This window comes from Acinonyx jubatus, chromosome A2 (assembly GCF_027475565.1).
Source record: "Acinonyx jubatus isolate Ajub_Pintada_27869175 chromosome A2, VMU_Ajub_asm_v1.0, whole genome shotgun sequence".
Lineage (NCBI taxonomy): Eukaryota > Metazoa > Chordata > Mammalia > Carnivora > Felidae > Acinonyx > Acinonyx jubatus.
The window spans coordinates 37,345,334-37,356,061 of NC_069383.1; the positions used below are offsets into that span (position 1 = coordinate 37,345,334).

Below are 10,728 nucleotides of genomic sequence, written 5' to 3' on the forward strand. Positions count from 1 at the left end.
CCATGGCAAGAGAGCAACTGAAGTGTAAAAAGCTGCAATAAATACACTTCTAACCCAATCTCCGGCCATACTTCTATTTATTCCCTGTATAAAACTAGAAGTGGGATTATTAAGTTAAAGAGCATTTGAAGCCTCTTGATTCAGACTGACAGCTTTTCAGATATACCGACTTTCCTCTCCCCTCACCAGCACTACGATCTTGGTCAACTTGGTTGATAAAAATGTCATCCCACTGTCTCAGGCAACTGTTTGGAATAATTCACATTATGAAGCCTAAATGGTGTTGCTACATAAATGCATCCAAGAGACTCCCAAATGCAGAAATGTATTTAAACTGGGACTATGTAGCAAACATCATAAATACCCAACAAACCTGCTGAATTAAATTGAAATCAAAACATGATATTTGTTTTTCCCAGTTTCTTTTAAGTGCAGGTTCCGGTATCTGCTTTCCCAGCTATGTCAAGGTCCCAAGGCTGCTCAGCTGGTTGGTTCAGGCAGAGCACCTCTAAGAATCTGTCCTCCAGCAGCCACTACCAGGATGCTGCTCAGCGGGATGGAAACTCAAGACTGGTGTGTCCAAATTTAGCTTGGAACTTCACAATCATCTTATTAAATGTTTTTAATACTGCTTAGAAAATGTGTAAGCAAAGCCTAAGATATTTCTTTGCCAATCAATCAGTATAAATTCACATATAAATTTACTGATGTGTACTCGATTTTCTGGTTACCCCAAGATTAATGCATCACACTCCTGAATATACTGTGATTAACTTCAAAGCCTTCAGGGTTCGCTGTCTAATCTTGATGTGACTAGATCAGGGTTTATTCCAATTGACATCTTTCTGGTTGTAGTACATAAATTATTTTTCTTAAAGGAGATTGCAGTCTCTTGTATTTATATTTTTAATTGAGTCCTTTTGGGATAGTATAGACTGCAAAGAATGTTTTACATGGACCACGTTTTAAAACTGGTTCTTCCTCTGTTACCTGTGGATCCTGTTACTGTCGCCAGCTCCCTAATACTCTACTTAAAAGGTCAATATAACTCTTTGTGTAGAAACTGAGACCCTCCAATCTTCACTCAATCAAGGTGATTGGCTTGGCCTGTTTTGAACTTGTTCTAGTCACTATATGTTGCTTCAAGTTTCTACGTTCAAGTTACACATTTGCTTCTAGTTGCTTTCTTTGGGGAGTGGGTACAGACTTCTGCTTGGATTTGAATACTGACATCACCCCTCAAAACCCACATGATCCCAGGAAGATTCTTCAACCTCTCAGCTGCCTTAGTTTCTTCATTGGTACACAAGTGGTAAATACTACCTATCTCACATTAAGTAGTAAAAATATGAATTACTGTCATTTTGCATGGCTGGGTTTTTTTTTAACGTTTATTTATTTATTTTGAGAGAGAGGGAGAGAGGCAGAGGGAGAGAGAGAGAATCCCAAGCAGGCTCTGCACTGTCAGTGCCTAACCCAACATGGGCTTGAACTCATAAACTGAACTGTGAGATCATAACCTGAGCGGAAAAGAGTCAGAGGTTTTACCCGCCGAGCTACACAGGTGCCCCACCTGTTTTTGCCATTGCTTGCTGTTGTTACTGTTTGTTTTATGGGTGATGGTGGGGTGGTTGGTGAGCAGTGTACCACTTACAACTGTATGCAGTTTACAAAACAGCCACAAGAATAGTGGCCCATCCTTTCTAATTTGTCAGCCTTGCTGACTGAGGAGCTGGGATCTTGGTGCACTCTGGCTTGCCAAAGCAAAAGCAAGGCTCATGGGACTCTCTGGCACTCATTTCCCAGAGACCATAAGTACAGCACATACCCAGGAGTCCTCTCTGAGTATACATACCAGTAAACACATGAATCTGGGCATATAAAATTCAGCTCCCTGCCCCCTACGAAATAGACAAGCCGTAGAAGATAAGCCGTAGAATCCCCTCCCCCTCCCCCTCCCCTCTCTCTTCTCTCTCTCTCTCTCTCTCTCTCTCTCTCTCACACACACACACACACACACACACACACTCACACACACGCGCATACACACACACACACACACACACACACACACATCTGGTCGGACAATCAAGAAGGAATTTGAGAGCAAGTCTGAGGTTGGGAGGCCATTTGGAAAATTAGTGCAACCATCTCTGGACACTTGGAGGGGTGGGGATGAGGGTGGGAAAACAAGCAGGGAAACAGAAAATGATACATTTACGGAGGTGAAAAAGCATGAACAGTACATTTTCACATGTTTTTAACGTACCATTTCTAAAGCAGACATGACATTGGAAATAGCATCTAGGGTTATAACCATTACCTACAGGGCAGGAAGGGCTTTTCGGGGACTGGAACCACCTAGCTGGCCCAGCCTGCATCCCTCACATCGCTGGGAGCTCGACTCTGCAGCCCCTGGGGTCCGGTCTTCGTGGGTTACCTTAGTGAGGAGCGTGTGCTGGCTGACCAGGGCCCCAATGCTGGCAGAGCAAGGACTGCCTCACCCACTGCCGTGGCCTGCTAGACAGGAACAGGTGACTCATATCTAACAGAGACATCTGCAAGTGGCAGTGGGGGTGCGAGGGAGTCATAAGAGCCCCTCCTGGGCACTTACATCAGCATCACAAAGGGACCAGCTCACCTGGGGAGGGGCAGAAACCAGGGTGGGGGACAGCGCCCCTCTGGGAGGCCATGGAGACCCCAAAGGGCAGGCTCTGCAGGCGCAACCTGAATTCTAAACCAAGCAAACAAAAGCTCTTGAAGCACATCCATGCCAATATTGCCAGGTATAAGCCTTACTGCTGCCCCCATTCTATTAATAATAAAAGACAAAGCTGTGTTGTTCCACTTTCTATTTTTTTTCCTTGCTAGAAACTCCCTCCACCCCTTCAGGGGAGACTTGTCAATAAAAGTCTTCTTCCCCACATTGCTTTCCCTGACCCCGCCCTGTCTGATCACCTTGCCCATTCATACCTTTGGGAACCTCTTTGAATGTCACTTTTGTTTCCCGCCAGAGCCCTAATTGGAAGGCCCATATTTACCTGAAATTCTTCCCTTTTAGTTATACAGTCTGAAATTCACCTACTACCACTAAGCTACCTATTTAAAATGCAAATACTTCTGCATGGGTAGGCAGTCTGATCTACCCAAATTAGAAATGTCCCATCAAGTTGGGTTTTCCTAAAAAGCCAAGAGGGCAGTTTCAGAGGGAAGTTGTACAGAGGAATCTGTGCATCTTGGTGGACCAAGGTACTTGGGGAGAACAGCCTTGCCCTCCTACAGCCATGCTGTGCAGGGAATTATAGTTACTTTAGAAAGCATGGGCATCCAAGGCTCCAGCAGAAGGAAAGGAGTCCCAGGCTCAAAGTCTCCTTTCTTGTCTCACCAGACCCACATTCTGGATGTGGCTTCTATGGTCAGGAAAAGAAACCACAAGTTATGATACAAACACTAACCTGTTATAAAGATTGTGAGCCAAAAATAATTATTGAAAAGCAAATTAAGACCTCACCAAAATCTGCAAAACAAAGAACAAAGACTCCATTCACAATATGCAGTAAAACATGATAACCTGTACTCCACCTGCCCTTTCCACACCTTACACACACATACCAGGAATGCCCCTTCAGATCTTCTCTCACACATCACACTCCCCCAAACTCGCACCCCAACCCAGGAAGAGCAGGTCTTCTTTTGTTTTCTTCATCTGTATTCTCTGACTGGTCTGGACGAAAACAAATGTTGGCTTTCATTGTAATTCCTTGATAATAAACTTTTGTCTAAACTGTCAAGAAATAAATGTGTCACTAGAGAAGAAAAGAGAGATGAGAGAAAACAGACTTTATTTTCTGATAAGACAAGGGTGTTGATTGTCCTGTCTTCCTAATGTTCTATTTCTTTATGGTTGGTTGCTTTGCATTTTTTCTAAAACGCAAGACACATGTTCCAACCTCCTTGTTAACATCAGAACAGTTTCCATTTTCATTTGGAGAACTACACAGTGTTTGATTTTTACAGTCCAGGAAGCTAGTGACCATATAATCATCTTCAGTTCCTAAAATTAAGCAGAAAGATAAACAAATAAGCAAAAACAGGGACTATATTTACTTGTGGATATATTCACAAAGTTCTAGAAGAGAGTGTGAATATGAAGACTTGTGGAATCAGTGGCAATGGCCCATGGGAACAAAATAGCTTTTAATCAGGATTTTTAAAAAACGCATTTTAGAAGGAAGCGACAGGGAATTCAGACACTCCTGACTTGGAGTAAAAGACTGACTGAACTTCCTTTGGATCAAATAAGGCTGGCATTACTGGATGATCCTAGGACAAGGACCAGAACTGTACTTTCTAGAAGATCATGCCACGCTGGAAGGACATGATGGATGTCCTACCATTCCAAGCAGGTAAGGACAAGCAGGTACATAATGTGTAGGTGCAGTTTCCCAGGATGTTCCAAACTGAAATCCACATCAATGACTTCCTCTATTCTCCACTGTCAGCTACCTCACTCACCCAGGGATCATTTTGGAACACAATACCATCAATATTCCAAATTACTTTTTTCTCCACTGCTTTTCCTTTGTCTGAATCTTCTTACTAATTATTTAGCTTAAAAAATATATCGTATTCAACTTGTAATACAACTTGTAAACTACCTTATATATTCAGGAATGGGAAAAATATCTATTGAGAGACAGTAAGGTGGAGAGAAGAGTGAAAAGGAGAGAGAAGGAATAGAGAAGAAAAGAGAATAGTAGTTTTCTGTGTTGCCTTTGTCCTCCACTAACACACAGCGCTTATCATCACCGTGCTCAGAGCACAACATGCCTGCGAGAAAGAGAAAGAATTATCCTCAGCTAGTAATCTATTCACATAACTTCAGCTGTCATATTTCTGTGGAAGATCCCACAATGTTTATCTTCAGTCACAAGCTTTCCCCTGGTTTCCTATCTCCGCTTGTCTGTCTAGTAGATTATTTCCACTTGGAGGTTTTACTGTCACTTCAAAGCAACCATTTCTAAAATCATATTAACTGGCTTCATTCCCAAACCAGCTTCATTTGCTTGCAGTCGCATTTCTATTAATGGCAACAAAACTTTCTAAATGACTCAGCCTAACCCCCTAGCACCATCATTGGTGCCATCTTCCTCCTTCTTCTCACCTCCATGTCATTAATGTTTTCATCTTCCTGATAAATATATATATTAGAATATATTAGAATATATATAGAATATATATTAGAATATATATATTAGAATATATATAGAATATATATATAGAATATATATTAGAATATATATATATTCTAAAGATATATATATATATATAGAATATATATATATATATATTCTAAAGATAAACAACTGCACAGTTCTATCTGGGCTCATCTTGATTGAGGATATTCTGAACTCAATGCAAAAAATTACCAAAGGGAATAAAGAAGAGGTAAAAACTGTCGTGATGATGATAATAATGTTTCTTGAGCACTTACTATTTGTCACGTACTTCTTAAAAGCTCTTAACATAGATTAACACAGTTAAGTCTCACAATAAAACTCTACAAAATGGATACTATTTGTACTTTCCTCATAATAGGTAGAGAAACATGACAGTGGAAATAAAATGTACATGGTGTTCTGGGAGTTAGAAGACCTGAGTTCAAGGTTTCAAAATCATTTTGTAAAATCATTTGGCAAAACAGATAAATCTATAAATTCTTTTTCTTGGAAATAATCTAAGATTCTATTTCATAGCTGAGATGTGAAATTTAGTATGACATAGAAAGGGAACCCTGGAATTCTCCAAGTTCTTTTCTATTTCCAGGGTCATTCATAAAGAAACAATGATTCATTCATTCAAAACATTCTTGAGCACCTACAATGTACCATTACCAACGAATGGTTGTTGTATCATTACATTGAGCCTTCTTATTTGTATTAGCTTTTCCCTAATTATTGCTAAAGTCTTACCTGAGGCAGATAACAGGCCAAAGAAAAGAAGAGCTAAAAAAAGGAAAGGAATCTTCATAGCAAGTCCTCTCAGAAGCAACTAAGTGTCTCAAAAAGATAAACCAAGGTAAACGGAGGTGATTTCAGGATCAGAATCCCTGTACTTCGAGACTTTCCTGGATGAGCTGGACCTAATATGACTTGGTCTTTCTTAGATTTGTGGGGATCCAACTCCTCATAACTCCTGTATACTTCCTATTTGTTTAATCATATTATGACATGCATAAGCCCTTATTACATCTTTATAACACTTTTTACTCATCCATGTCCCTCCTCACTGTCTCAGTGACCCACCAATAGGACTTAACTGGGAGGCCTCTTATCACTTGAAGGATCACTTGAGGGCTCCCTTAAAGTTGGCACTGCCTTTCCTGATGGCCACAGTACTCCCTCCCTACAGGAGCAGTGCTTTCCCTTACCTTACATATCTCTTTTCCTAGTGTGGACATCATGTTCACCAGTGGTGCCTTGAATATTCTTATCAGGTTGTTAGTAAATCTGAATCTTCACAGCCCCCAATCCACCTCCTCTCCTGCAGAGTCCAGTAAGCATTGCTGAAGATCATCGTGTGATTATGCTAATGTTTCATGTTCATATCCTTTCAACAGGGCCCTGGTGGTGGCTTTCCCATTTAGAGGGACAACCACAAGGAAAGGGATTATATCTTCTCTGACCCTGTGCCTACACAGTATCATAACATAGTAGTACTCAGAGAAATTTGTTGAACTGTTGATATGACCTATTTCCCTACTTTTTTTGTTAGTCTTTTATTCACTCCTCTCGCCCCACTGGAGCTCTTCATATCAGAACTAACCTTATTCCTCCCTTTTCATGAAGATAACTTAAAATTCCCCTCTTATTTCTCCCTTTACTGAAAGTACTGAGCCATCACTTGCCTATTCCTTCTCACATTCTATCCACATTAAAATATCTTTATCTTTACTTCTATCCTTTTTATCTTCTGTTTCACAAGAAATAATCACTTTCTCCTTCAAAATGGATGTCATCTTCCCAGGCTCTTTCCCTAATTCTTTTCTATCATCTCCCTCAATCCTAAACTTCACAATCCTCCACCTGTTATGTAGACCACAAATACTTACAGACTGATATCATCTTGGGTCACAATGGCTTTAAGTACTTCTAAAGATGGGTGGGGAAGTTATGTTTAATGTTGGGCATAGGTGGTTATTGCAACCCTTAGCACAACATAAGAATCTGTCACAAGAAATTAATGATGAATTCTTCAAGTTATAGTTATTATTTTTATCATATATTTTTCAAAGATAATATATACACAAGAGGTTAAAAATTAACATATTATAAAATTGGGTTGTGACAAATAAGATACAATTATAGGTAAACTAGATATGGGCCACAAATTGTGGTTGAATTTTGTGCAGTAAAAATAAGAGAAACTTGGGGCACCTGGGTGGCTCAGTCAGTTAAGTTCAGGTCATGATCTCACAGTTCACAAGTTCGAGCCCCATGTAGGGCTCTGTGCTGAGAGCTCAGAGCCTGGAACCTGCTTCTGATTTTGTGTCTCCCTCTCTCTCTGCCCCTCACCCACTTATTCTCTCTCTTTCTCTCTCTCTCTCTCTCTCTCTCTCTCTCTCTCAAAAATAAATTAAAATATTAAAAAAGATTTTAAAGAGAGAGAGAAACTTGATAATTACAGAAGTCATCAGGCCAAAGCAATCTTAAGAAAGAAAAACAAATCTGAACCTATTACATTTTCTGATTTCAAATAATATTACAAAACTGGGTGGGGATGTGGTTTAAATAGGTGACAGGGATTAAGGAGTGAACTTGTACACACTGGGTGATGCATGGAAATATTGAATCACTATATTGTACACCTGAAACTAATATTACACCAAATGCTAACTAACTAGAATTTGAATAAAAACTTAACAGAAACTATATCGCAAAGCTATAGTAATCAATACAGTATAATATTCACATTAAAAACAGACACCTAGGGGTGCCTGGGTGGCTCAGTTGATTAAGCATCCAACTCCTGATTTCAGCTCAGATCATGATTTCACAGTTTGTGAATTTGAGCCACACATTGTGCTCTGCACTGACAGTGTGAGCCTGCTTGGGATTCTCTCTTTCCCTCTCTGCCTCTCCCCTGTCATCCTAACTCTCAAAATAAATAAGTAAACATTTAAAAACGTTTTTAAAAAACCATAAAGATCAATGGAACAGAATAGAAAACCCAGAAGTAAGACCATGAATATATGGTCACTTGATTTATGATAAAGGAGTCCAAAGTATACATTGGGGAAAGAATAGTCTGTTTAAAAAATGGTGTTGAGAAAAGTGGACAGGTGCATACAAAAGAATGAAACTGGGCCACTTTCTTTCACCACACACAAACATTATTAAAAATGGATTTGCATGTAGTACCTGAAACCATAAAATTCCTAGAAGAAAACCTGAAACCATAAAATTCCTAGAAGAAAACAAGGAGCTCCTTGACATGGGTCTTGTTGATGATTTTCCAGATTTTAAAGCAAAAGCAAAGGCAACAAAAGTGAAAATAAGCAAGTGGCACTATATCAAACTAAAAAGCTTCTGCACAGCAAAGAATATTATCAACAAAATGAAAAGGCAACCCACCAAATGCAAGAGAATATTTTCAAATCATAAATCTGATAAGAGGTTAATTATCCATAATACAAAGAACTCACACAATTCAAAAGAAAAAAAAACAATTCAATTTAAAATGGGTAGTTGACTGGCTCAGTTTGTTAAATATGTGACTCTTCATTTCAGATGTGTGAGTTTGAGTCCCATATTGGGTGCAGAGATTACTTAAAAGTAAAATCTTTAAAAAAAAAAAAAAACAGGCCAGAGATCTAAAAAGTCATCTTTCCAAAGGAACATATAGATGGCCAATGGGTCCAAGGAAAGGTGTTCAACATCACTAATTATCATGGAAATGCCAATCAAAATCATGAAGAGAGATCATCTCACACTTGTTAGGATGGCTATTATCAAAGATAAGAAATAACAAGTGTTGGCAAGGATGTGGAGAAAAAGAAATCATTATGCACTGTTGGTGGAAAGGTACATTGGTGTAGCCACTATGAAAAACATCATGAAGGTTCTTGAAAAAATTAAAAATTAAACTACCATATGATCCATCAATTCCACTTCTGGGCATTTTTCCAAAAGAACTAAAAACACTAACTTGAAAAGTTTATGTCACTCCATGTTTGTTGCAGTATTATTTACAATAGCCATGTGTCTGCATGTTCCTATTTACAATAGCAATCTAAGTGACCCTTGATGAATGAATGGATAAAGAAGATGTGGTGTATACATAAAATGGAATATTAGTCATACATTAAAAAAAGGATATCTTGCCACTTGAGATAGCATGAAAGGACCTTGAAGGCATTATGCTGAGAAAAATAAGTCAGAGCAAGACAAACATCATATGACCTCACTTATATGTGGAGTCTAAAACAATACAAGAGCATAACCAAACCAAAACACTGAACTCCTAGAGAAATCAGATTGGTGGTTTCCAGAGATAGTTAGGGTGAAGGTGGTCAAAAGGTACAAATTTCCAGTTATACAATATATAAGTACTGGGGATGTGATGTAAAACTTGGAGACTACAGTTAATAATACTGAATTACATATTTCAAAGTTTCTAAGAGAGTAGATCTTGAAAGTTCCCATCACAAGAAAAATAATTGTAAATCTGTGGTGATGGATAGTAAGTAGACTTCTTATGGTGATTAGTTTGCAATATATACAAATATCAAATCATTATGTTGAACACCTGAAACATTATGTTATATGCCAATTATATTTCAATAATTTTTTTTGTTTTAAAAAGCAATTCAGTAAAGGAAGGCTCTATGATGCCAAATAATATGTCCCATGTTTGCAACTAAGTATTTGACTCAGTCAAGTTTTAACATATGGAAAATCTTTAGGCTTTCAGAGTTAGAAATTCCTTTTAGAATTTAGTGAAATGCAGGCTCTGCCTAGAAAAAAAAGAGAAATCCACCCATGCACTTATCCATAAAAGTCCACGTATAATGCAAGAAGTTTTCACAGGCTCCCCGCATCCCCAGCCAATTCCTTAAGGATCCATGAATCCCAGGTTCAGGACCTCTGCTGTAGAAGAAACCAGATAAAACAGGAAATAAGAAATCTAAGAGATCAAAATTCTGGACAATACTAGAGACTCGGAAGATGGCCCACAAGCTAGACATCAAGGGATCATGAACCAGAAAACTCATTAAGACTGAAGGATAGGGCATGGCTATCATCTTACTCTCAAGATACCAATTTCACATAACCTATGACCACACAAAAAAATAATAATCCAAAAGATAAGAAGTGACAAAGATGCCCCACCTCCTTACCTCTTCCTTCTCCAAATAGACTATCCGCCAGTCACAAGACAACAACAACAAATCTTTAATAATCAGAAAACCTTACTATCCTATTCAAAAATCCCCTTATACTTTCTAAGACATCAGCCAAATCCAGGGCATGACCATTCTGAGGCTTTGAGGGCAGGTAAATGGACTGTAGTTAAAGTCTATTAGAAGTTTCATAAAAGGATATAATAGTGGTTGTTGACAAAGGGGAATGAGAGCAAATATATGGGCAGGTACTGCCACCAGGATAGGGGTAGAGACTAGATTTAACTTACAACTGTATTAGTTAGGATTAGTTAGGTTTAGCTATG

General features: G+C 38.7%; 1 long non-coding RNA gene across 1 annotated transcript; it reads right to left on the reverse strand.

Annotated features, from left to right (window-relative positions):
- Positions 1 to 3,825: 3,825 nt before the first annotated feature.
- On the reverse strand, positions 3,826 to 6,419 carry LOC113604231 (uncharacterized). Its single transcript, XR_003426113.2, has 2 exons — positions 5,973 to 6,419; positions 3,826 to 4,054 (listed from the first exon to the last, which is right to left on the reverse strand). It is a non-coding gene; the product is annotated as an uncharacterized LOC113604231 (long non-coding RNA).
- Between the last annotated feature and the right edge of the window lie 4,309 nt (positions 6,420 to 10,728).